The sequence below is a fragment of the Oryzias latipes genome, chromosome 4 (assembly GCF_002234675.1).
Source record: "Oryzias latipes chromosome 4, ASM223467v1".
Classification (NCBI taxonomy): Eukaryota; Metazoa; Chordata; class Actinopteri; order Beloniformes; family Adrianichthyidae; genus Oryzias; species Oryzias latipes.
In genome coordinates, this window is record NC_019862.2 from 6168936 (window position 1) to 6196678 (window position 27743).

Consider the following 27743-nt stretch of genomic DNA (forward strand, 5'->3'; position numbering starts at 1 on the left):
AATAAAATGCATAAATGTGATAAGATAATATTGATACGAATTCTAAAAAGAAGAACTATAAAACACACTAAAGATTAACAAGGATTACGTTTATGTCAATACCTAGTAGATCCTCTGCAAGCATCTCTTCTCTTGCTTCTTTGGAGACTTTGGCTAATGGAGCTTTTCTTTGAACAAGCTCAAGCACCTTTGGCACAATACTGGTAAACGCCGTCCTTGAAGCGCTGTCTTAAACTCACAGGTGATGGATGCATTCGGTCAACATCATCAAACAACTGAAAATTGAAAAAAATTAGAAAATTAATCATTCACTTTAAAACAAACAAAAGACATAAAACATTCTAATATTCTTTGTTGCCTCTTTCATTGCCATTTCCCTTTAGTGATCTCATTGTATAAATATTACTTGGCTTGAATGACTATTTATATATGGGTTTAGAAAATTACATTGTTTTTACAATTGAGTTAAAGCTGTTAATGGTCATTTTAGCAGATGTCTCAGCTTATATTAACATTCAAAATTTATTTTTAGCTGAGAACTGATTTAAAATGTCACTGACCCCTGAGGTTGTCTTCAAGAAAGGGTACTTCTTTGGTATATCCTCTCGCACCTTGCTGTACTGGATATGCAGGACATTCACATGACCTTCAACGGATGATGCATCCTCTCCAATGACAGCAACCACCTATTGGATCAAATTTAAAAGTCCATATTAATAATAAAAAATACAACTGCAAGCACTTTGGGGTTAAAGCACTTTGAGATGATGTTTAAAGACAGTTTGTGCAGAGTGGTTTGGAGTTGATCAGAAATTAACTTCCGAGTTGTAGGCGGGGCTATTGAGGCAAGGCAAGGCAAGTTTATTTGTATAGCACAATTCGTACACAAAGTAATTCAAGGTGCTTCACAAAACAGAAAAATGCATTAAAATCACAATAAATCATAGAAATAATCAACATAAAATTTACTTTAAAAGAAAAGGAAAAAAAAAAAAAAGATTTAAAAAGAAAGGAAGGAAAGAAAGGTGCAGATAGGACCTTTCAGTCATATACACGGCTAAACAGAAATGTTTTAAGTCTAGATTTGAACATGAACACAGAAGAGGCCTGTCTTACGCCTTCAGGGAGGCTGTTCCAGATTTTAGCTGCAGAATATTGAAACGCTGATTCCCCTTGTTTAGTTCTGACTCTGGGAATCAACAATATTGACACAGTAGTTACCCTCTGCTGATGTCCGATCATCCCTTTGTTTACGCCCTCTCCCTCTAGCTTACAGTCCTTCCAACCTAAAACTAACATTAGTGGTGAAACCAAAATGGTGAGCAATATTGAAGCTTTCTGGCCATAGTTTAGATCAAGCTCAGAAAAGTATGATGAAGATGTTAATGGATCCGTTTGCAAGTGGACGCATCAGAATAGAGCAGAGCAGAGGGACTCAGACCCACTTCATTTCATGTGGTGCGTCACAATAGAGACCTTCCTCAAACTGCATTTATTTTGTCTTTTCCTGATTCATCCCAATTTGAGTGAATACTCAGATGTGCAGTTTTAAACGTGTTCTTTTAAACGTGCCCATCATGAGAAAAATACTGCGACATGTTAAAAATGGGGGACCCACTCCAATGAAAGTTATTTTTTAAAATGTAGCATTTTTATGAGGACATATTGTTATAAGATTTAAGAATAAAACTGTGTTTCTGAATATTTATTTTCTCAAATTGGAATGAATCAGGAGCAGATGAAAAGATGTAATTTGAGAAAGCTTGTAGTTGTTACGTACAAGCTACATTTGGCAGGCCACAAGCTCCCTGCTCCGCTTGCCTTCATTCTCCTTGTCTGAGTTGGCATCTAGCTCACATCTATAAGGCTGGATAGCTCCAATATTGCACACCAATTCTGTTGCTTGGGGGTTGTGAGGGACTGTAAGGTAACGGGAGCGTAAACAATGGCATGATGGGAAATTAAGGCCGGTTAACTCTGCAAAACAGTCCTGTCAAGAACTTGAAGGTGAATTCCAGTTGAACTGCAGAAACCATGTCCCAGAAAACATTTTTCCCCTTCAAAAACTGCATAATCAATGTCTGTCTTTGTATAATAATAATAATGGTTTGGATTTATCTGCGCTTTTCAAGACACTCAAAGCGCTTACAGTGTGTCCATTATTCATTCACTCCTCATTCATACTTGGTGACGGTAAGCTATGGTTGTAGCCACAGCTGCCCTGGGGCAGACTGACAGAGGCGTGGCTACGGCCCCTCTGACCATCACCGGGAACATTCATGCACATTCACACACCAGTGGAGCCGCACTGGAGGCAAGGAGGGTGAAGTGTCTTGCCCAAGGACACAACAACATTTTTTGGCTGGTGGGAGCGGGGATCGAACCGCCAACCCTTCGGTCGTTGGACGACGCGCTCAACCACCTGAGCCACTGTCGCCCGTTTAGTCAATATCTTGTTAATTATGCAGAGCTTTGTTGAAGGAAATACAGAAGAATTATATGTTTGTATGATGAGGACAGCATTCCAGAATGTATTCAATGTGTTGTGACTTACTCGGTGCAATCTGCTGTTTCCCTAGAAAACTTTAAACTAGTTTGGATGATCTGCCTTACTGCACTGTCTGACAGCTAAACTGAATTGGAAAGACAGCCTGACTTTGAATGCTTGAAATGACTTTGTGAAAAGATTATTTACTTACTTTGGCAAGAGAGGTGTCTTCAACTCTTCGTCTTGTTGTAGGACTGTGTTGTAATATTATGGTGTCATCTGAGTCCACTTCAGTATCTCCACTTGAACTGGTATTGCAGCTCTTTGCAGGACACCTCGGCTGATCTGTCAAAGTATTAAAGCTTTCAGTTACTGTAATATTTAAATTAGTATGATAGCAAAAACAAAAAAAGGAAAAACAAAGATTTTTAAATACTGACCGACTTAACAGTTTAGCAGATTTATTATCTTGTCTAAGACAGCAATAGGATAAAAAACTCACTTATTTGCCCGTGTTTTGTTCCCCACACTATCCTGTCAAATAAATCATTAACCCTCAGACTCCTATTGATGCAAATATACAATCAAAACTCTTCAGCTCAAAAATTTTCTTAATTTAGCATGTACTTGAAAGCAAAAACAGATTATTTCCCTTGGAAATAAATTCAGGCATCAAAGGGGAATTTACCCAAAACCATTCAAAACAAAATAGATAAATTACAATTTAAAAGAAAAACTTCACCTTCTGGATTTGTATCTTCAGCCAGACAACTTTCCAACACACCAAGGTTGGGGTTTTTCAACAGGAGATAAAAAACCTGCTCATCAACTTCTGTCTTTGAGTCATCAAACACTTTCAAGTCCAAGGTTGGGATGTTGAACTTTTTGGCAGCTGTGAACACAGCAAAATTATGTTTAGAATACAGCACAGAAATTATCTTTAAATTAAAAAGCAATTAAAAAATCTGTTTGCATCACAGCTGACAGTTTATCCACAAAGTTGACTGATTCCTGTAAAGAAAAATGCTGGAAATTGTGATGTTTCCACTCACCACATTCCCAAAAGGATTTAAAGGTCAGCTGAACTTCAAAACATTTTTTTTTTTTTTTGGCGTTCGACATGTTCACGCACAGCTTGCATCTTTCCTGGTGGGAAAAAAATAATATATTACAAAAAAAGAAAAAACATTACAACACCAAAAGGTACCAACACAGCATTTATTCAGATCTAAGCCCTGTTCCAAATAAATTAATACATTTTAAAATAGTAATGGCAAATATAGTTTACACTAGCTGCCACAGCAATGTTGCAGAATTTGCAGAACTGCTAAAAAAAAAAACACTGACGACAATGCACTGGCTTCTAAGGGCCTACAGATTTATTTCTTGGAAGTTCATTTAAAAAAAATATTTTTCCCTGGTTTATAGATGAGTTTTTGGTATGGGAAATCGTGACGAGTATCTGGAATCACGGACCTCCATTTAAAAAAAATAATCTCTGCAGGAGAATGATCAAAATCAACAATACACAGTGTAAACTTCGCTTGACCAACAATGAGCGATCATGACAACCTAAACAGTCTGTCACTGTCTTGCATTCGAGAAATGGTGGCTGCCCGCGCACAGCAGCTAAGGCAGGCTGACATATGGGAAGGACTGCCATACTGCGGTGTAAAAAAAATAAATAAAAATAAAACGTTATTGGACTCCTACACATTACAGATTAAAATGATTAACGCATTGAATTCGACGTACCTGATAAATATCAGTAGGAATTATGGAGCTGGTCGTTTCAAAAGTAGCTGGCTTCCTTACTAAGAAAGACAGACAGAAAGAAAAAAAAAAGGGGGGGGGGCAACAACAACCGGTGCATCAACGCCAGCGTACATCGGTAAAACGGCGACAGAATTATCTAGTGAAAAAAATGTATATATTTCAATGTATTTAACGGAACGCGGTACAACACCAATAAAAACAACAGCTTAATTTATTTAATGGCTGCATTTAGCTGAACTTCAAACGGCTGAGGCTAACCGTTAGCACTCCTGCTCGTAGTTTGCAATCTCCTCACAGGCACATACACGGTGGAATAGCAGCATTCCACTACACAAAAGTTATTCCTTACAGATAAAATAACCGAACCCGCTTAAAACAAGTTTCCAACTTATTTTTGAGCAATTAGCAGACTTACCTCAGTCACAGCCTCTATCTTCCTCCGGCCGCTGCGGGATAACAAAATGGCGGAAGAAACGAAACTTAAGAAAGTAGAGTGGGCGTGGTCTCGCTGGTTTACTCCAACATATTTCCTCTACGTTTTTACACCTACTTAAATAAAAATTACTGATGGTAACTCCGAAAAAAGTACTCTCTCATTTTTCCTGTGTAGGTACAAAAGCTAAAAAGTACTAATATGTACACTTAATGTAACGTAGTAACAGAGAAATTTACTTTTTTATGAGAATGTATGATTAGAAAAAAAAAAAACTTAAATTAACAGCTCAAAGACTAGAAATTTAAATTGAACTTAGGCCAAGTTAAAGTACACCATATAAGGTCAAAACATCAGATAATTTTGTCTACATTGTGCTTTTGCTCTAAATTAAAGGCAAAACTTAAAACAGCTCTTATATAAGTAAAAAAAAAAAACAGGCTCACACTAATACATGTTTAAAAGTTATTGTTTTGATGCTCTGAACAATCAATAAAATATAATGTGCTTGTGTACTGTTCAGAACTAGTCATAAAAGATGTGTGGTCTCTTAAATATATTTGGTTATTTTGTGCATCTTTTCCAAATAACCAACAACGTATTAAATGATTTTGGGTGACGTTTCATACACTTTGAATTACTACTTTTGTCACACAAGTGATTGTACCTTTGTTTGTGGAATAAAGGGTCCAAATATGGGCCCTCTGATGGTTGGAAACATATTTGTACCTTTTTTATCCTTAAATGGTACATATGAGTACCTTAAGGTGTAATTATGACTCACTTAGGGTACAAATTCACCATCTGTACCCTAAGTGTTCACAAACGTACCCCAACCGTACCCTTTTTTCTGACAGTGTAGCCGGATTGAAGTCCAGCTGCACATCTTCATTTTTAACTTTTTATTTAACCAGGAAGGTTCCATTGAGATCAAAAGCCTCTTTTCAGGAGAATCCTGGCCAAAAGGTCAGCACTTCAAAACAACAGCACACAAAAACGGATAACAGTAAAATTAGATTGCATTAAAATTTCTGTTCTTATGAAAAACACTTGCACATTAAGAGAAGGAGGGGGGTCTAAGGGCAGGGATACCCAGTTTAGCTTAGTGTGTTTAGTTTAGCCATTACCTATCGAATTATATGACTTCATGTTCATTGTGATTTTATATTTATTAGAAAGCCCATTGAAACGACTGCTGTTGTAATATTGGGCTGTATAATTAAAGCAGAATTAAATTGAATTGAATAAATGAAGCAGTTTCTAAATCCTTCAGTCGCATTTTAAAAGCATTTAAAGGCCCAGGTCAAAGGAAGTGATGGAAGCTGATCAGGAGGATGTTTAGCTCTCAGAGACTGCAGGGAAACAGAGAAAAACTAAGCATAACTATGATGGATATCTCCTGGATCAGACTGTTTGTGGGATCGCAGCTTTAGAAGGAAAGTCTGAAGCTAAATTTAGCCCGTGGTGTTCACACTGCACAAGCAGGGAGGGACTTTTTCTCTTTTTTTCTACTATTTACTACTGCATGTCCACCACCTACAACCGGAAGAGGCTTGGTGTCAAATGGTACAAATTTCTTGAATCTCACTCCAGACTTTTTCTCTCACAGCTCTATTCCGATGGATGAAAGACTTGGTGTCATAGAATTCTGTCCGCTGCTTGTTGAAGTGCTTCTCGAGTAAATACCTCCCTCTATTGCCCTCGGAGAGCCTCAGCTCTTGTTTGGGGCTTTTATATGCAGTAAGCTTGAAAGGGGTGTCGAGGAATTTGATTTCTCAATAAAGAAGCTGTAGCCCCCGGAGCACCTTTGATTGTGAGGATTACGGAGACAAAGGCCCCGCGGCAGTCAGAGGAGTCCTAATGAAATGCCATTTTTCCCTGCTTGGCTCTGACTGCCCCCTGCCAGGATTAAGTGGACCCCCCCTCCTGTTTCTTCAGTGGCTTGGTTTTCCAGCTGAGACAGAAAACGAACCTGAAACCTGAAATCCCCTTTTTTCCTGCCGTTTACACTAGACTCACTTTCAGTACGTTGTCACTGATGAATGGAGATGCTTTCAGTGTCACTCAGAAAACGCAACGTTCTAAGAACTTCATGGCAACAAACAAGAAAAACACAAACACATCTAGGGTTGTGCCGATGGACGATATCATCGTCCATCGTGATGGGTGACTGACATCCCGATGGAGAGACCACCATCGTGATGCCACGCCCCCGCCACGTTGCGCGTCGACACCATAAGCCGCGGTTACATGTACAAAATATCCTGATGGGATCAATGGTCGGATTAGAATCCAACCGTGTACATGGGCCCAGAAAAATGTTTTCAGAATATAAAAACGTTCACTAAGGTCACAATTTCGGTCGGAATAAATCATTCGCACACGCGCAGTATTCGCACATGCGCAGTTTGAAAACCGGAAGAGGATACAACTTCCGCCGAGCGGCTTTTTTTCCAAACTTTATTGAAGGTAACAATTCAATACAAAACGATAACAGCGCCGAGCGGCTATATGCATTGACATGTCAGCTCGGTAAAATACAAGATGACCTTCTAAACGTGCTTTTAATAATGTTACGGTTATTATGAAACACCTGTTCGCTCATCATTTGAATTTTAATCCGTGTGGTCAGTGCTTTTTCTGAACGTAGCCAGGATTAGCAGTATGCTAACAAGGGCTAACAATATTAGCTTTGGGTGGCGCTGCATCCTGTGAATAACATCAGCCTTTATTTAGTCGGGACACGACTGGAAACACAAATCCACGTGATTGATTGAATGTTTTCTAAGGACTGAGCGACATTTCTGCTTTGAAGCTCAAACCGCTGTGTGTCTGCTGACGATCCGAACTGTGCTCAGACACACGTTTAGACCCGGTTCTGAGTTTGATAGCTCGTACCCCTAGAGCTGCGGGACGGATCGCAGTCTTAAATCTCCCACACGAGCCTCATGTACCCCCCCCCCCTTCCCATCAAACATAAAGTGTAAATCCGCCCTCCGCCGGTCCAGTTCGCTAGTTAAGTGCGGGAGCGGACTACTTCTTTTCTATTTTGCTTGTTACTTTTTCTGTAAAAGTCACTTCCCTCAGTTTATACTGGATCATCGCGGATTAACCATTAGTTGGGAAATAAAAGGAAAAAAGCAAAATAACGAATAGCAGTTATATAAGAACGAAAAATGTAAAAATACCCCCCCCCCGACGATGTCATCGTCCATCCCGATGGTTGACAGCAAACATCGTCAACGGCCAAATTAGGGGACATCGCCCAACCCTAAACACATCTGAACTTTTTGGATCCACTGTTAAATCAAAACTTACAGACTCCAGGTCTGGCATGCAGTTCTGGTTCATGACAATAAGTTTGACCTTTCGAGAAAGTAAGCTCATCTTCCCACCTTAAACTGTTTTTAACAAATAGTCTAGACGTTCAGATAAAAATAATGGTGCTATAAAAGAGTGAAAGTGCTTTTTTTCCAGTTTAAAGGCCCGTACAAACCGGGACGAATATTCGCCAGGCGTTATTCGCCACGTTTTTTGTGTTCACACCCAGGCGATTTTCGCTGACGATGAGCCGAGCGAACATGCAATTTCCTTCCCTGACATTAGATGGCGCTTAATGTAAACAGAAATACTCCTCTACACAAGGTGGCGCTGCGCAACTTTACGCTTCTTAAAGTCGCTTTTCACTCAGAAGAAGAGAGCAAGTATTTACGCGCTTGTCAGAATCATACAAAGAAAACATGAATATTTCAAGCACTAGTTGCTCCAACTGGTGTTTGGTTCGGGGATATTTTAGAATGTCCGTCATTATTTCTTCGCGGCAGTGTAGACGCTACTTGGCGTCTATCTTCTTCGCTGGTATGTGTGCTCAGAAAGGCAGTTTGATGTTTGAGCACCCCCAAGTTGTGTTTTACTGTAACTTCAGAAGCTCCAGACACGTGTGCAAAAGCGCCATTCTCATTGGTCGAACGAACCCGAGGTGTTTTTTTTTTTTGACGCTTTGACGCGTGGCGTTTTTTCGCGTCGGTGAGTACACTCACATTGGTGCCCTTTGTTTAGTCACGAAGCGTTAAACGTCGGCGAAAATCGCCGGCGAAATTCGTCCCGGTGTGAACAGGCCTTAATAATAAAATATGATGTCTTTCTCAGGAGAAGAAAAGGAAGAATCCTCATCGTCCTCCCATCAGCTTCATTCACCCAAAGTAATACGTCCTCCAGCATGTTTGAAGCCAGGTTGCAGCCGATTTGAATGCTGTGATCACTTCATTCTGTGCTCTGACATGCTTAAGCAAACTGTGCTTGGGCTGAGGATGACTGACATTCACAACGTAGTCAACCTTTTGTTTTTTACAATTATAATTTTTGATATGAGTCTGTAAAACCCCTCACTATCATTTTTATACACTTGTTTTCAGACAGTTAATAACTTTTTCAGACTTTACTCTTCTTTGAACTCTCAAGCTTCAAACCTTAGAATGAATAGAAAGATCTCTTTGCAATTAAAGAGTCATTAAAATTTGACAAACAGAACACATTCTGTACTGGAAATGCAACACAGAGTGCAATGAAAAATCGATGTAAACACTGGTAAACCCACGTTTCAGGCTTCCACGTTCAAAACCCACACGTTTGTGTCGCTACGCAAGTTTTTAAATCTGTTCTTGGGCTCTATGAGCATTTACTGAACACACGCTGAACTTTGACCAATCAGAGACTCAAATCTGTGGTTGGCGTCCTTTTCAAAACACTGAAGTGCCGACCTTTGTAAACATGATCATGATCACTTGTCGGGCTGTAGTTCCAGTAGTGATTCAGCTCGGATTGGTACGAACTCTGTAGGTCTCTTTAAAGTGGAGTCTTGTTACCATGGAGATGGACAAAGAACGTAGACAGGCGCAGTTTTTGAAACGTTGTGAACTTGATGGTTCTCTCAGAGTCTTAAGGTTGTTCTACCAGCACTCTTCCTCTTAGAGTTCTGCTCTTCTCAGCTTCTCTATTTTTCCTCGTTTCGGACCAAACGTCTGACCAGAACCTAGTCACCCTGTCTAAAGACAAATCCTGTCGTCTCACTGGTAGGACAAGAGGAAGAAGAGGGAGTTTCAGCACATAATCCTGTCTTTGTTAGGATTGATGTGGAAATGAAGGTCTGCACTTCTGGTTCATATCTGTCTGTCTGTGCAACTGTCAGCCCCCCCCCCCTCTCTCTCATTCCTTCACTCTGAGGCAGCAGATCTCCTCTGGGGAGGAGTGAGGGGGAGGGAGAGGTGGGGGTGGGGTCAGAGGGGAGAAAGATGGAGGCCTGTGTGGGTGTGGGATGCTGGGTGTGGGATAAGTCTTTGCCACAGGCCCTGAACGTCACACGATGTGGAGATCACTGGAGATCTGCCCCCCCCCCCCCCCCACACACACACACACACGAGCAAAAAGACTACATTGCTAACAGCATCTCCACCCAACAACCCCCCCCCCCAATGAAGACAGATCATCATCCTTGAAGGCAGAGGAGAAACCTCAAACTGTTCTTTTGTCATTTCAGGTGCAAAAATGTAGAAACCGTTCACGTTTATCTTTTCTGGTGACACACAAGCACTTGTGAGTCCATCGGACAAACAAACTAATATTAGACTAATATTAGCATCTTTTGTAGTGTAGGTGGGCGTGTCCCTGCAGGTGTTCTCTCAGGTGACGCTGAACCTGTCACTGGTTTGGGTTTTCCCATCCACAGCTTTGGATCAGATTAGCTGATCGTTGTGTTTGACCTAAATCTGCTCAGAGGTTAGAGTTCAAACGGGTGACGGTCACGCTCTGGGCCTCGTGTGCACCTGTGTGTGCGTGTTTGTGTGCCCTTGTGTGTGCGTGTTCACCCCCAGCTGATCTCTGAGCTGTCATTTGTTAGCGACAGAGGCTCCAACACTCACTGCCTTCTTACAGGGTGGGGGGTCAGCGGGTTAATGAGCCACATGCAGCTCTTGTGAACATACACACATCTTCACTCCCAACAGTCCCATGCTGACAAAGCTCACAAATGCATGAACACATGTGCACACAATCACATGCACACACCTGCACACATACTTTACATGCACACACTAATAATCACGCACATGTGCACACTATTAACACACACATTAATTTCCCCAGACTTTAGCAGGAAAGGAACAGACATCTCCATTCTTGTAAAAGTGAACACTCTTGACCTTGTGTACAATAGGCTTGCTGCTAATGTTACATAGACCTGCTAGAGGGCGCTCCACTGCTTTCATGACTGCAAATAGGAATCAGAGGCAGATTCAGGTTATGTATGGCGCCAAATAGGGGCCAATAGTTTTAAAAACTGAAATACAACAACTCGAAACTGATCTAGACCTAGTATTGCTTTAGGTTTATGATCCTGGTAAGCAGATTTCTGTGTGGTTATTTTTGCAATAGAAATACAGCACTTGTGTCACATGTGTGATTGTCAAATTACATGCTACTTTGCATTTTGTACTTTGAAATAAAGTCACCTTTGTGTGACTTTCACATTAGCTGATGTGTGGGACAGGGGACACGGTCGCACACCTTAAAGGCCCGTACACACCGGGACGAATATTCGCCAGGCGTTATTCGCCAGCGTTTTTCGCCACGTTTTTTGTGTTCACACCCAGGCGATTTTCGCTGACGGTGAGCCGAGCGAACATGCAATTTCATTCCCTGACATTAGATGGCGCTTAATGTAAACAGAAATACTCCTGTACACAAGGTGGCGCTGCGCAACTTTACGCTTCTTAAAGTCGCTTTTCACTCAGAAGAAGATAGCAAATATTTACGCGCTTGTCAGAATAATACAAAGAAAACATGAATATTTCAAGCATCAGTAGCTCCAACTGGTACTTGGTAAGGGGATATTTAAGAATGTCCGTCATTATTTCTTTGCGGCAGTGTTGACGCTACTTGGCGTCTATCTTCTTCGCTGGTATGTTTGCTCAGCAAGGCAGTTTTGTGTTTGAGCGCCCCCAAGTTGTGTTTTACTGTAACTTCAGAAGCTCCAGACACGTGTGCAAAAGCGCCGTTCTCATTGGTCGAATAGATTTCGACGCGACGCGTCGAAAAAAAAAAACGAACCCGAGGCGTTTTTTTTTTTTTTGACGCTTTGTCGCGTGGCGTTTTTTCGCGTCGGTGTGCACACTCTCATTGGTGCCCTTTGTTTAGTCACGAGGCGTTAAACGTCGGCGAAAATCGCCGGCGAAATTCGTCCCGGTGTGAACAGGCCTTAAGGCCACACCTTCATTAGAACTCCAGGCAATATGGACGACCCAACTTCAGCCCTTATCTTTGACGTTTGAACTACACAGGTCAGGGAAGTCCAGCATCAACCCCCAGTGACTGCTGTGTTTGTGTTCCAGATGTGAGATGAACTTCATGTTCTTTCTTAATGAATTTGTAATGTATAAATATGCAGTTCACAGCAGTCTGTAGGTGGAAATCTAAAAAAAAAACTAAAAAAAAAGCTTTCTTCCCCTGCTGAAAGTCCTGCAGGCCCATGGCTGACCGTTTGCTGTCTGTGTGATGAGTAAATGTGACCTCTGCATGTGTGTTTGGGAGGAGGGGGCAGGGGGGGTCACTTTCAGCCCTGCAGTGTTCTGCGTTCAAGAACAGCTGCTTGATAAATCCCCACTTGTTTGGTGCGGCACAAGAAAGAGTTCAGTTTATCTTTTTGAGCACAGGGTGAGAAACCTGCAGTGTCTGATTCAAAGGTGTATGTGTGTGCGTGTGTGTGTGTGCGCGTGTGTGTGGTCTGGCTTGTATTCATTATTTAGTGAGAGCTATTACTGTGGATAAGAGGCTGCTCTCCCCTCTCTCCCAGGACTTTATCGATTGCTTTAATTGCCCCAAAAGATTGTCAACTCTTAAGATAGATATTAAAGCGCCGATGAGGCTCTGCCAGGATGCACGGCAAATGGAGCTAACAGCTCTGCGCGTGCATGTGTGGGGCGCGTGCACGTGGGGATAGAGTCCTGCAGGGCCCACAGGGAGAAGCAGCGTGTCCCAAACTGCCTGTGGAACTGCGAGGTCTCACTTCTGCCGATTAATACTGACGCTGCAATCTGTAGCTCCTTCAAAATAAGACTTGCCCTCCTATCAACATATCTGATCGATGACTTGAAAAAATGTAAATGTTTGTTAGAAGAGCTTCAAACACTGAGAAGCATTCAGACTCTTTTTAGCTCGTTTTACTGTCAGCTGTTTTTTCCATCCTGGTGTAAAACCATTCTGCTTTCTGGGGAGATGTGATGACATAAGATTCTATGTTCTTTCCTAATCTGTGTTTGGACCAGAACATTTCAGAGTCTTCAGAATACGGGTGGTGCTGTGGCGCAGCGTGTTCCACTTTGCTTTCCCTGGGCGTTTCATAGTTGACAGAAAATGTTTGTTTTGCAGCAGGTGAACACGGTCAGCTCCCGGGAAACCTGGCTGCTCCCGTTTGATTCCTGAACACTTGCTGCAGTAGCGGTCCTTACGGAGCGTCTGCCCTGGAGAGCGCTGTCTAGTATGTGTGTGTGTGTGGGGGGGGGGCGTCAGAGACAGCTGGGGTTTCTTGTCTAATCCTGCAAAGGAAAAAGTATCAGACTAAGAGCAGAAAGCTGCTCTGGATTAACCTGCTGACTGATTTAGCGTTGTCCCAGAACAGCCTCAGGTGACCCCCCCCCCCCCCCCCACCACCACCACCACCATCACCACCACCCCCACCACCTTCGTCTCTGTGGAGTTTGTAATCCCTGCAGAGTCGGATTGAACGGTAGGTTTCTCAGAAACGCAAATATTCTCAAATGTAAATCAATTACAGATGCTCTGATTCCGATTTGTGATAGATTCTCCTTTTCAACTAGACACGAGCAAACTAAACTAAAAAGCTTTATTTTTGGAATCAAATAAACCATGCTGTTACCCTTGCTATAGGAGGAAGTATTGGGGTTCGCAGCATTCCCCCCTGGCTGCTCTCTAAGACGAGTTAGAATCACTTAAGCTTCAACTCCGTTTTCCCAAAACATTTAGGGCAGGTTTTTGCTGGAGCTGCTGAGATTTTTATCAGTCAAATATTTCTGTGATCCTATAAAATATGTGACAGGAGTTTTTTAAACTCATATAATCTTTTTGCAGACTGATGAGTCTGTGTTTGTGTTAAGCCGTTGCTATGGTGAGGCGTCTGGATGGGAAACGGCTCCATCCACACAGAACCTGGTGGAGGTTTTGGGGTCCCGTTTGGATCTGTGCTGCTCCTGCAGCTAACTCCTGCTGACATCAGCACATCTGTTGGAGTGCGAGCGGCTTTCCTGGCGTCAGCCTGCAAAGGAAACACGGCTTGGAGGAGGTGGGGGGTGATTAGAAAGGAAATCCACGAGTAATCCAACAATCCCGTCTGATTTAAAACTATTGACCCGAGCGCTCCGAGCTGCAGCGGAGCAGTGGAGGCGCTTGACTCCCCGCCTCTGCTCCCTGCAGGAGCAGCAGCAGAGAACGGAAACCTCAATCATCAAGTGAAGCGCGGCAAAGCATATTTCTGTTCCTACAGAACCAGGCGTCTAAACCTGCCTCTACTTCTGTGAAAACTAGTGTGTGGGGGGGGGGCAGGCTCCACCTGGACTGTCAGGTCAGCCCACCTGCAGTCAGGTGAGGCTTCAGGCAGGTTTTATCAGAACTCAGCGATCCGCTAAAGCTTCTTTAACGTCTGCTGGGACTCTCAGTGCCACTGACAATTAGTTTGCTGTCTACTGCTCAGTCACCTGATCTGACCCGACCCCCCCCCCCCCCTGTCCTTACCACGACCTCTGATGCTTAGAGCTCCACCCCTCCCCGAGGAGCTGCTGTTTGTGTCCCTACCTGGCGCCTGATCCTTAGAGAATATTTACCCCCCAGCCCCCCCACCGAGCGTAGGTGGGGCGTGAGCGGTTGACCCGATCCTGTTCTCAAAGCGTCCCAACACACACGCACAGAGCTGTGCGCGCGGGGTGTCGAACCCTGAACTGCATCTTCTGCTGCACATCGTGGAAAAGAGCAACATGAACCTCAGCTGTCGTCTTTTTTTAACCACAGGAAACCTGATGTTGTGACACCCCCCCACCTCCCCACCGCCACCACTATCACCACCACCTTGTCAGCAAAAATCACAAACATCCATCAACATCAGAGAGAGCAAAACGTTTGGTTTGGCTCGCCTTTATTATAGAACAAACTTTTTTTCTGATCTGTAAAAAAAGAATTTTCTAACTTCTGTGATCAAAGTAAAATAAAAAAATCGTACACATTCAACTCAGAAGTAAAGCTGGTGTTTGTTAAAGCGCCTGAACTTGTTGACGTGCTTTGTGAGGGCAAGATCATGGAGTTTAGTGGTAAGAAACTTTCTTAGCTAAGGAAGTGTGAGCTGTTCCTGCATGTGTGTTAGAGCTGATTAAAGAGTAATCTGATTACAGTCGTGCACAGCTTCTTTAATTCATGGCTCACATTTTCAGATGATACTTTAGTGAATCTTCCCTCACAAATGCTGCGTTCGAGTGCAGTCTGTGCGTGTGCACGTCCATGTGTGCATGTTAGCTCTCTTTCCTGTTCTCTTTCTGCACCCCATTAATGCTCCTCCTCTGGATCTGGGCCTTCCCCACACTTGCAGATGACCTTGCAGCGTTCCTCTGTGAGCACCGCCCCCCTCCTCAAACTCACACACACACAAACACTTGTAAGTGCTCAGGATAATTTATATATAAAATGTGTGTGTGCGAGGGGAGGGGTTGAAAAATGGCTGTCTCCATCTTTGGGTGGCCGGGGCTCTCCATTACCAAGATGGGCTGAGTCACCACCGCCGCAGGAATCTTAATGAAAAGCCCCGCCCACTTTGCTCTCATCCTACCTCTTATCTCATGATGCAGCAGATTATTCCATTGACTTATTCAAGGGCCTGGACTTATGGTCATGAGTTGAACGAGTGGCGCTCCCCCTGCTGCCGCAGCGCCCCCCACATGTTTTCAGATGTTCCTGAAGGAAAAACACAGCAGAGTCACCTCAGCCCTACCAGAAGCAGGACCCCCCATCTGGAAAGACAAATTATCCAGAAACGAGTAGCAGCTTTTAGCCTCAAACTGTCGGCCCCCCAACATTTAAACCTAAAGTCTCATTTCATTTAACCTGACAGTCATTCCTCTGTTGTTGTTTTTAAAGTTTTATCTATGTTATGTCACCTGTACACTTCTTATTGTTTATGAGTTTTGGCTTGTATTGAATTGTGCTTTTTTAATCGACTTATCATAAACAAGTTTTTATTAATATATGTCTGTGGAGGTTCTCACATTCTAACAGGATTCTGTTCTTCAGGTCATTTGGACTGAAAATGTTCCTCTCTCTCATCAGAGGAGCTTTTTCAGTTCTTACTGCTGACAGAGAACTCAGCTCTGCTTCAGAGGTGTGACGAAGAAGAAGGGAGGTGATGTTCTGTATTGAGGCTTGGAGGCGGGTGCCAGGTATTGGAGGGGGCGTTTTCTTGATGTGCGTATGGAGGCTTGCTTTATGTTGGGGAGGAGCTGAAAATGATGACGTCCAAAGCCCTGCTGCCAGGGTTAGCCACACGACTGATTCACGCAGTGCTTCAGAACTTGCCGTTCGTTTTGACAGTTGATATGAATCCTTCAGGCTCCATTCAGTATGTGGGTATTGGATGGAGAGCTGTGGTCAATGAGAGTTTGGAGATTTAGGAGAAACTGGTGTTTTTAATGAAAGTGAAGAAAATGTCTCTGTTTTGCTGTCCTGATTGTCACATAAGCACAGCCATAAAGTAACACTAGCACAGTGACATGACCTTCTCATGTCTTCCCAACCATTGTATCAAGAAAATACACACTATGCTCATTTGGTCACAATTTAAATTGATATCACAAACATTTACATATCTAATCATTCATTTGTTCAATATTATTCTTTCTATTAGAAACACAAAGATCGTGATTGTTCAATTGTGACTCTACCTGGTATACTTTTTCTTTTATCCACTTGATGGCACAATAAAGCAAATGAATGAAATGCTTCAGTACTTCATGAGACATCATCTCGCCATCACTACATAAAGGGTACAGCTCTGTTTTATCACGTTTTGTTTGCTTTGTTAACTCTTCAGGTCTTCAGTGGTTTGGTTGCTTCATGGTTGTTTGTGTGGATCTGCATGCAGAGGTTCTGCCCGAACATTTTGGTTGTTAGTACATTTGCTGATTGTTAGAACTTTTGGTTGACTATCCAGTGTCCTGGATTTTAAGGCAATTCAGAGACGTGCTAACTACTTTTTTTCAAACAGCAAATATGCCATAACCCATTTTGCCAAAGTAAAAAACATAATAAATATAAACATTTGAAATACTTTTCATCAATCCACTGTGTTCAGATAGTAAAAACATAAGTATAAACATTTTAAATCCACTGTGTTCTGATGGTAAAAGCATGTATGATCTATAAAAATTACTCGTACATACTTTTTTTCCAATGGCAAATCATTCAAACGTAATGCATTTTGGTCTACAGTATGTACCAATCTAGTTAGGATTGATGCATACTAGTTTCCTATGTGGTGCTCTAGCTGGGGAGTAGTGATGGATTTGGAACACAACCTTGGTGTTGATTAACGCGTGGTGAGAATACAGAGACTCAAGTATAAATGTCAAGAGTTCAGTTCCTAAAGGAGCTTGCATTTCTGCAGCTCTGAGCTCATGTTCTGCTGGTTCTGGTCTCAGGTATTTGGGTTCTCCAGGTTAGTTTGGTGTAAAATGAAGGCTCCCTGCGGCTTAATGATCCCTCGTGACACTAGCTTTTATCCACTCATCTATCCGGCTCTTTAATTGAACTCTTAATTAGGTTGAAAGACACAGAGGAGACCGAGTCCTGAGAGAGTTTAATGGGCCGGTACCGAATGGAGGCCCGAATGTTGACGAGGAAAGTGGTTTGCGTAGTTTGGAGCAAAGTTGCAGCACTGCAACACCAAGCAATAAAATGCATATGAAATGTTCCCATTGAGACTGGCTCTTTTTAAAGTGGATGCACAGATTTTTGTTTGCCTCACAGTTGTGTTCAGGTGACTGTAACACTGAGCCCTGATCAGTAGAGTTAGGGTTGTGCACGGAGCGGATCACAGACAAAATCACAATTGTTCCTTCAGTGTGATCATTAGTGTCATGTTGGCAAGAGTAGTAAACCTATTTTTCTACTTTTGGATTCAGTTTGTGAATGTATCATACAAATCTCTCATTAGCTGGCTGTACATGTGTGGAACAGAGGCATGTCAGCACCAGTTTGTCACACTCATGCACATCTGTACATGCAGAATCCAGCTTTGTGCTTCATCGACTGTGCGGTCTGTTTTTCCTCTACACTGAACAGAATATCAGATGTTTATATTTAGAACAAGAACAAACGTCCAATTATGTGAATTTTGGATGTAAGGTCTTTGGCGAGTCTTCATAGACGTGTGGTGGTGGGACTGTTGAGTCATGCAGCATCACGCCTGTATGCCATGCTTTCTCCAGTTTGCTGTAAATCATTGTTCCAGTTTGCTGAAAGAGTACAGTGATGTGCCGAAAAAATCCAAAAAATAAAACTTTAAAAATGACAAATGTAATTATTCATTTTCATCAATCAAGAAAATGCATCGAATGAACAAAAGAGAAATCTGAATACTTGGTCTCTCCCCCCTTGGCCTTTAAAACAGCATCAGTTCTTTCTAGAGTCACCATGTCATCCCATCCAGAACTTCTTTACCCTGAAGACAGTTCTTAATGCTTTTGGCTTTATGTTTGGGGTTTCTGTCCTGCTGAATAACAACTATAGAGCCAGTTACACACCTCCCTGATGATATTGCATTATGGGTAAGTGTCTACCTGGATTTCTCAGCATGGAAAACATCATTAGTCCTGACCAAATTTCCAACTTGCAGAAATGCAGCTCCAAAAGTCCAAGAAACCTCCACCATGCTTCACTGTTGTCTGATGACACTCATTGTTCTCCAGCCCTTCAATGATTAAACTGCCTAGACAGACAAATACTTCAATTGTTGATTCATTTGGACACTTTTTCAACCTCAGTTCTTATGTTTTCCTCCATACATGGTCTTGTTTCCATGTCAGAGGTTTGGTGTTTTGGCTGCATCTCTTCCATGAAGATCACTTTTAGCCAGACGTCTGGAGACAATCGTTGGGTGTGCCTTGGTCCCACTGGGTTCTACCAGTTTTGATCTGATGGCACCACTGGACATCTTCTGATTTGCAATGGTCTTGAGCTCAACGTGTCTTCCAAAAGAATTTGAACATCATGAAACCCCAGCACTGTACGCGGTTTCATGAATCCACTTTTGGCACATGGTGTTCACAGCGAATGAGCAGGGGCAGGCAGGGAGGGGCTTCTTCATCTTTAGTTTTTTTACTGTTTACTAGTGCATGTCTGCCATCTACAGTTGAAGCTTTTTCTTTCACATCTCTAGCATATATGAAAGACTTTGTGTTGTATAATTCCGGCTGAAACCGCAATTATTAATTTCTCCTCCATGATCAATTTAGTACCAGTTGCCTTTTAAAAAAGAGTTCAGCTGTTTAGCATTCAAGCAGTCAAAAGGTCAACTGGATTAACTTCATTGCGAATTCAATGAATTGATTGATTGATTTGGTTCATTTCAATCATTAATTGTAAACAACACAATAAAAAATCACACAGATTTATCAAGCTCATTACAGAAATAATTAAATGCATACATTTTAAAAAAGACAGATTTTTTACTCAGAACCCGAGAACTTGTGAACTCACCAGTCTTTGAATGTGGAAGCCGAAAACACAGGTTTACAGGCATTTACATTGACTTTTCATTGAAAACAGTCACTCAAAAGCCAATTGCTGAGGCTAGTGTGCACGTTACTATACATTGATGGTAAAGGCGTATACTTTTATAGTGCCTTTCCATCTTGCTTGAAAGCCCAAAGGGCTTAGCAGTCACAGTCCTTTTCAGCTGTAGACACACACATTTACACACTGATGGGACTCTGCTGCCATGCAAGGTGTTAACCAGACCACCAGGAACAACACTGGCGATTAGCGTCTTGCATAAGGACACGTAAGCACATGGGTGGGCAAGGGGGGGAGCCAAGCCTGTGACCTTCTAATCAGAGATTGACTGCTCCACCACAGCCGTCCCACATTGATGATCAACAGCCTCTGTTTGGTACGATTGGTTGATCATTTGCCTGACTATAATCCTACAAAGTCCCTGAGTTTGTTCAAGTGAACCTATAAGAACCGATGCTAGTTTGAGGGGAAAAGGTAGAAACGTCAAATATTGATTTAGATTTTCTTTGGTTCACTTACTTTGCATTTCTAAACTGATAAAAATAAACAATATTTATTTTTATTTCTGAGAGCACTCTATGGTTACAGCATTTTTTCACTCCTGCCTACAACTTTTGATTTGTGTTGAAGTTATAAGAAAATTCTTTTTTTTTTTTCACCAATGAGAAGCTAGTCATCAATGAAAAACACTGTCAGATATCACCACGGTAACAGAACAGTTGTGGAGAATACCTTAAAGGAACTTGGGGCTATCTTGTGGCAGAGTATTATACCGTCCCTGCATATTCGGACTGATTTGGGGGCGGAGCTAAAAGCATAAGTAGAAATGCGGAGGTGTTGGATATCCGTCCTCGCTTTATTTTGCTTCTTCCTTTAAAGTTGTCTTTATCAGTGGGTTTTCTAAAGGACTCCTTACAGTTTTTGGCCCTGATCCTCTCCAGATGGCTTGTGCTGTTTTTTCACCAAATCTTTTCTATGAAGTTTTTTTCTTTTCTTTTTCAACTCTAAAATGTTCGCTGGAGGAGAGGACTGATCTGAAAAGAGCAAAAACTTTTGTCTGAAGTCTGCAGAACTGCTGGTGCTAACAGGCGTCTCCCCGCCCCACCAGGCCCCGGGGCCCCTCCTGCTGTACAGATGCTGCTCCAGATGGGACCCTGGTACCTGCCTGCATCCCTTATGGCTTCATGCCCCCCTCCCTCCTCCTCCTGCTCCTATAAGCCATAAATATGTAATTTGTTCAGCTGTCTCCATTAAATATGCATTCAAGAAGCAGCTGTTTGTTATTGTGTTTCTGAGGGTCGTTAGCATGTTTGGGTTTGGAGGGGGGGCAAAGAAAGCTACTTAAAAGGCGGGACCACCTGAGCGACATCATGACAAGCACGCTCATTAGACAGCGGGTCAAAACCAAAGTCACATGATCAGAGCCATCAAGCCATTACAAAAGTAAAATCTGAATGTTTATATTATCAATGAATAACTATGAAACGCACACATTCTCTCACACACATATGCAGATTCACACACAGACTAGCAGACACATAAGCACACTAACATGCTGTTCTTCAGTACTTGGTGATAATCTTGGAAGTGTGTGTGTGTGTGTGTGCATGAATGTGTATGAGCTCCATTGTTTTTTTACTTTTTCTCCTGCCCTGTTATGTTTCTTTAACTCCAAATCTTCTTTTTTTCCACCTGTTTAACTCCTCGCTTTCTTCTTGTCCTGGTGGAGAACAGCTTTGCATTGTGGGAAGTCTAAGTGGATAACATTTCTTGTTGGTGAGCGTGCATGTGTGTGTGTGTTGGTGGTCGTCTTCAATCCTCTGTTTTCTGCCTGTAATTCCATGTGAAGCCTGCGCACTGCAAAGCCATTACCATTGATTTTCCTGTTGGACTGCAGGATGGAGTCACTGTAGGCCAGGGAACTTTTCATCCTCCTCATCTTCATCTGCATCCTCTTCCTGTCCATTCAGGAATGTCTGTAATGGCCTTTTTTTTCTCTGCAGCTTTATTAACCGATGGGATGGAATCAGGGCTCCACTCTGCTGACAGAACCTGAAAATGAGAAATGTGTGAAAGCAAAAAATGATAACGAGTATTCCTCAATGAAAACGAACCAACTCATCTCTGTTGTGCGCACACACACACTCACTCACACATCTGTGTGTGGTGGCATTCACGTATACTGCAGATTTAGCTGCATTGATTAGTGCTGAAGACATCTGGACTTTTAGAGAAGAATCGTCCACAGCCTCTTCAAACCAGAAGAGCTCTTTTGTCCTACGTTAGCAGATCTGGATCTCTGCTTTAATGAGAGCAAGTGTGTCTGAGCTCACTGCATCAGAGTCAGGCGACAACCCCATAGGCCGTTGTGTAGAAACAGCATGTACAGCTACAGATTCAGGTGTGACTGAAAACTCATGGACAAGTTTGGATCATTAGATTCTTTCATTAGATTCATAAATCATCTATGCTCTAAAGGAGTTTCTGATATGTTTTTAGGTAGAAACACCTCTCTGTTTAGCTTAAAAATGTAGAATATTTTCACCTCTTTTGTCTACAATAATTTTATTTGGCTGAAAAATGATCAAATAATGATTGGGGGAATCTAATCCAGGAGATGTCCAATAGAAGGCTGTGTGCTTTGTGGGGAGAATGTGATAGGGGGTATGTTCCTGGAGCCTATACCCTTTCATTATATAATATCTTCCCACAAACATTTTGGAGGCCAGTTCCTCGAATAAGGTCACTTTTTCTACAGAGTGACCGTCTGTAATGATTACCACTTTATTATTTATGGTAGTTTGTGGGGCAGCTGTATTGCTGGTAAAGTCCCAGGTAATTACTTTGGACTTTTTCTTCTCCCTTAAAATGCAGATGTGCAGCGGTGGGGGGGCTGCATATGGGCCACTCTGTCTGATGTTAATCACCTGTCTCAGTGCCATTCTGAGATGAGAGAAAAAAATGAATAAAAGACATGAAAAATCACCCAGGTATGTCCTTCAGATATTACTACATAATTTAAAATAAGTTGTTATTTTTTTTTCTCACAAAAATTTGATTACTAAAGAAAATGTTAGTTTGTTTACAGAGTTGAAGAAATATTTTTGCTTTTTTTTGATCAATTAATAGAAAGCAAATGGATTGGAGAAGCATGTTCAATCATAACAGTTTTAATCATCAATGAAGGCAAAAGTCTCCCATCAAGAGACATGTTCAGTTTAGCCAATCACAGAGCAGGACTTTATAGGACATAATGATGCCTGTGCTGTTTTACTACAACATTTCAGTAAGAAGAGTAAGATAAAAGACAAAATATGAAATCAGTTTCTTTTAATGCTAAAGAAATGAGATCCATAACCGTACTGCAGTGGGACTTCTCAACTACACACATACACAAAGTGATCATTATTCATTTCTGTATCAAATAGTTTCCATTCCGCTCCACCCACCCTCTTTGACCTCTGACCTCTCCCTTAGCAGAGCTGTGTGTGTGTGTGTGCCTTAGTATTTGTGTATGTATGTGTGTGTTTTCTGGCGGCCAGCAAGTCCTGCTCGGCATCATTCAGCCCCCTAACCATCACCCTGCTTCTGCTCCTCCTCCCTCTCCATTTCCAGCATGCCTCAGTGAGAAGGGGAGTGTTACAGACTGATTCTTTTTTAACTTTATACTGGGTTTGCTGCACTTGTGTTGCTTTTTTGAGCCTTTACACACAGAAAACCATATTTTATCAGAAAAAAGAATCCAGAAAATCCAATTTTAGGATTTTATTTACACTCATTGAATGGTTTCAGTACTCTTGTAGTCTGATTAACTTCTTACATTCAATATATTCGATAAGATGTTTTAAACCTTCAAGACACCAGATCCGTTTTTACTATAAAAGTTTTGTTTTTGTTAAAAAAGTTTTATTGACATCGCATTGAGTGATGTGATTCCTGCAATCATTGCTTCTCACATCCTTCTTTTTTCAATAGAATGAGACAAAGAAAACATCTAAACTTATTCAGATAAGGAAAACTCATAGAACTATTCTTGAATCAGAATCTAAAATGTAAACCTGAACAGAAACAATAGAAGCAGACACAATGACATTATGTTTGGAGTGCAATTGTGACTTTTTTTCAAAAACGTTTTTAATTTGAAATGTTTTAATCTAGGACAAACAAGGAGCCAGCTATTACTCAAATGCTCTTCTTTATTAAGTCGATTTTATTTTTCTTATCAAAAAATATATTTTCTTGAGTTAGATCGTTGATCTCAGATATTGATGAAGAAAGTTAGAAAGTTTATTCCTGCTAGATATAATTAAGGGTTGGTAATCTTTACCATTCACGTTGTGGTAAGAGTGTTTGTTTTATCTGTAATTATGATAAACACAGATGTTCAAATTCCTCTGTGCGGAAACAAAAATCGGAAATCCTTCCTAACAGTTTGTCTGTTTCTTTTGCTCTCTGTGAATGTGGAAAAAACATTTTCTAAAAGGCAGAAAATATTTTTGCAACCTGGAAAATTGAAATTAGAGTAGAAAATTAGACATAAACATTGAGGAACTGAGCAGAGAACTCTTGTATGAGTTTAGATCAGAGTTTAAACCATTGACAGGAAATGAGAACTGGACTGAACAACCCCTCCCCCCTCACGTTCCATATAGGAAATACCCGCTGGTACCAAGAAGCCAAAATCCCAAATAAACTGCTGTTAATCAGTCATTCTATTCATTTCTATCTGACAGATTCTCCAGAATCCGCTTTCAGTTGATTGGAGAGAGTGGTTGCCATAGAAATGTAGACGGAACAATCACAGCTTACTGTGGATGTCTGGTTGTTGGAGGGCAGCCGTGGTGGGACGGTCGTCCGATGATCGTAGGATTGCAGGTTCGATTCCCGCCTTGCACACCCATGTGTCGAAGTGTCCTTGGGCAAGACACTGAACCCCACCTTGACTCTGGTGGCGCCAGTGTTCGGCAGCGTAGCCGCCACCAGTGTGTGAATGTGTGTGTGACTGTAAACCGCTTTGGGCCTTGTAGGTAGAAAAGCGCTGTACAAGTATACACCATTTACCATTTACCATATCACAGAAAAATGGCGACTGACTTGACTTCATTTGGTTGGAATGGAAAGCGAGGCATTTTCTATGGATGACGTCCCACGATTCGTCCAGTTATATACATTACAGTCATTGATTCAAACAGAAACCGTCTGTCAGCTGCTGCTGGGGCTTCAGTGCTTAGAGGTGGATCATCTTGAGGAGGTGTGATCGGGATGTGGGTGGGGTCACAAAGAGCTGCTTTCAAATTCCCTCTTCATTTGCAGAGGTGGGGGGGGGGGGTCTTTTAATACAATAAATAAATTAGAGCCGTGTCGTTCTTTGGTCTATTAATAGGAAAGGGGACATGCAGCATCCAGCGAGGATTAGGACGTGTGTTTGATGTGGTTCCACTTCTCTGCGCCTCAATACGATTGCTGTTTTGTTTGTTTGCGGTGTGGGGTGGGGGTGGGGAGGTGGGGAGGGTTGTTTTTAGATTTTGGCTTTTTTGAAACGTTGCTGCCTTTCGGAGCGTGAGGGGAAGACAACGCTGGAAGCTGGATGAAGAGCACAGGAACATGGCTGTAATGTTCATTGGCTTATATGTGTGGGTGGGGGGGCAGGTATTGCCGTAAGTTGCAGTAATGCAAACTTGTGCAAGAAACGCACAAGGGGAGGTTTTTGTGGAGGACAGAGGTATAAGGATAAACCATTGACTGTATATCAAAACTGGATCGAGTGACTCCTCCCCTTCAGGTTTCAAACAGGAAGTACCTACTGGCTTCAAGAGGACAAAATCTATAGACTTCTATTGAGAAATAAACAGCTTTTACTTAGTCATTCTTTTTTTCAGAATAACCATTCTTGCCCTGATACCTTTTTTTTTAAACATGTTCTTGCTAATCCTATTTTTTTCCAAAATATTTTTGTTGTTTCCGAAAGTTTTTCAGGTTATAAACTGGCCAATCAGGTGTCTTAATGAAATTCTGTGGTGCCCACTGGCCCCCACATCAAATGTTTGATTGACAGATTCCCCCGAGCTCACTTTCAAGTGGAAGAGGTGTTGACTTCCCCCAAGCTCACTCCTGATTGGCGACTGTGGTTGTCATAGAAATAACGACTCGGACCAATCACTGCCTACTGATAGTTTCTGGTTCCAAAATGGCGACAGAATTGACTTCATTAGGTTGGATCCGGAAGCAAGTCATTTCCAGTGGATGACGTCACACTCAGTCACTCCAGTTCTCACATACAATCAATGGGAGAAAAAAAAAAGTTGTTTCCTGACCTGCAGCATAGAATTCTGGGTATTCTGCCATGATAGCTCTTCTGTCCAAAGTACTGATTCTTTTAACTATTGCTACTTGTTGTAAGAGATATTCCCCCATTAAATGTGACATTTCCCTATTTATTGTTTCCCAGAAACAAACTTGAACTTTCTGTCTGGAAATCTTCAGGGAGCCTCAGAGTCACAGACAGTGAGTGCTGGATTGTTACTGTTGGTCTGTGGGGCTGTCAAAGATCCCTCTCCTCCTCCTCCTCCTCCTCTTCCTCCTCCTCTTCTTCCTCCTTATGTCCGGAGGAGGCGTGTGGAGCAGATTACCTCCAGAGAGGCAGAAAAGAGGAACAAGTGCTCCGGACAAAAGCAAACATACAGACACTGAGAGCCCACTGGGACCTTCTATTCAGACTGTGAAGAGCCGTGGGCCTCCTCCTCTTCCTCTTCCTGCACCTCCAAATAGACAGCCTGACCCCTACCTCTCAGTCTGCACCCCACCACCAACTCTGTCCCAGCAGTAGTGTTGTTCTCTGTGTTTTGTGGGTCTGTGGACGCCTCCCTCCAGACATTTGTTTTTTTTTTAGAAACTTTTACTCATCCTAATATTCTGAAATCAAGGAAGAAGAATTCTCAGAATAGATTTTTTGCAGGTCATATTTAATCTGTGTCTACTGAAGAACATCTGTATAAGAAGTTCCTGCAACCGTTTCCTCAGCTCCAGCTCAAATTTATGCTTTGCATATATTAGAATTTACTAAAAATAAGTCAAACTTATTTGGCCCAGTTTGGCCAGGGGCACAGCTTATACTCAAGAGTGACTTATATGTGACTTTTTTAAAACTTAAATTAACTCATATATTTGTTATTTTCCCACTAACAACCTGTTGCTTTTTAGCGATTGTTTCCCATCAACAACCGCTAGAGGGCACTGTATTAGTGTCTGTTTTTGCTCCTGACAGCAACGCAGAAGAAGAGCCATCCAAAGCAAACGTGAAGGAGAATCTGATTGTTCTTCTCCTGAACTCAAGATTTTTCTTATTTTCAATCAAGACATTATTAGTCTTGTTTTATTTTCCTTGCATTGATGTGGGACAGAAATGTATTAAACTGGGTTACAGAGACAAGGAAGTACCGCTGAAAACATCGTCATTCAGACACAGCCCCTGCAGAATAGAAGGTAAAGATAAAAAAAACAGACTGAAGGACCTCGTCAACCCAGACATAGAGATGTGATTACTAAAGCTTTTGTGGGGCTCTTCAAAAGAAATAAACCTGGTCTCTTGCCCACGTACAACAGGTACATGGGGTCTGCGGCGATGTTGGCTACCCACCTGACCCATTGTGAAACACGGACCAAGGAGTCTAAATGTTTGTGTTGATTTGAAAATAATCACAACCATGCATCAGGTATGCATTGCGTTCCCTATATAATGACGTATTTCTTTATAGAAAAGTGTAAAATTTCATTCATCTGTTGCAACAAAAATACCACTTATTTTTGTGAAGGTCAGAGCTTTTTTGTTTTTAAAATTGTATCAAAATTAAGCATGATTTGGTCATTGTACTGTATTGCTAAGCTGTGTGTCGTTGTTTACTGCCATTTCCAATATGGCATCACTCTTCGCGTACATTGGACAATGGTAACAAAGTGGAGTAGCGTCTCTACCCTGTATAACTCATTGGGTTAACATCTGATCAAGGGTTTACAGGTTTGTACTCTGCACGTTCATATGTGTCCAAGTGTCCTGGTCAAGACACTAACCTCCAGATTGTGTCTGATTTGATGTGTTTTTTTTGTAATATCTAGCTTGTGTTTTCATTTGTTGACCTGCATTTTAAAACATTAAAACCTGATCTACTGTTTTGCCAACAAATGAACAGCACAGCTGATTTCAAGCAG

General features: G+C 41.9%; 1 protein-coding gene and 2 long non-coding RNA genes across 11 annotated transcripts in view; 1 reads left to right on the top strand and 2 right to left on the bottom strand.

The window, feature by feature from the left end:
- The window catches only part of nfia (nuclear factor I A), a 123790-nt gene that overhangs the window by 44670 nt on the left and 51377 nt on the right, over positions 1-27743 (top strand). The gene's annotated exons all lie outside the window — the stretch shown is intronic.
- On the bottom strand, positions 140-2938 carry LOC110017095. Its single transcript, XR_002873158.1, has 3 exons — positions 2700-2938; positions 561-686; positions 140-275 (listed from the first exon to the last, which is right to left on the bottom strand). It is a non-coding gene; the product is annotated as an uncharacterized LOC110017095 (long non-coding RNA).
- Positions 3605-4716, bottom strand: LOC111947344. Its single transcript, XR_002873161.1, has 3 exons — positions 4680-4716; positions 4244-4302; positions 3605-3634 (listed from the first exon to the last, which is right to left on the bottom strand). It is a non-coding gene; the product is annotated as an uncharacterized LOC111947344 (long non-coding RNA).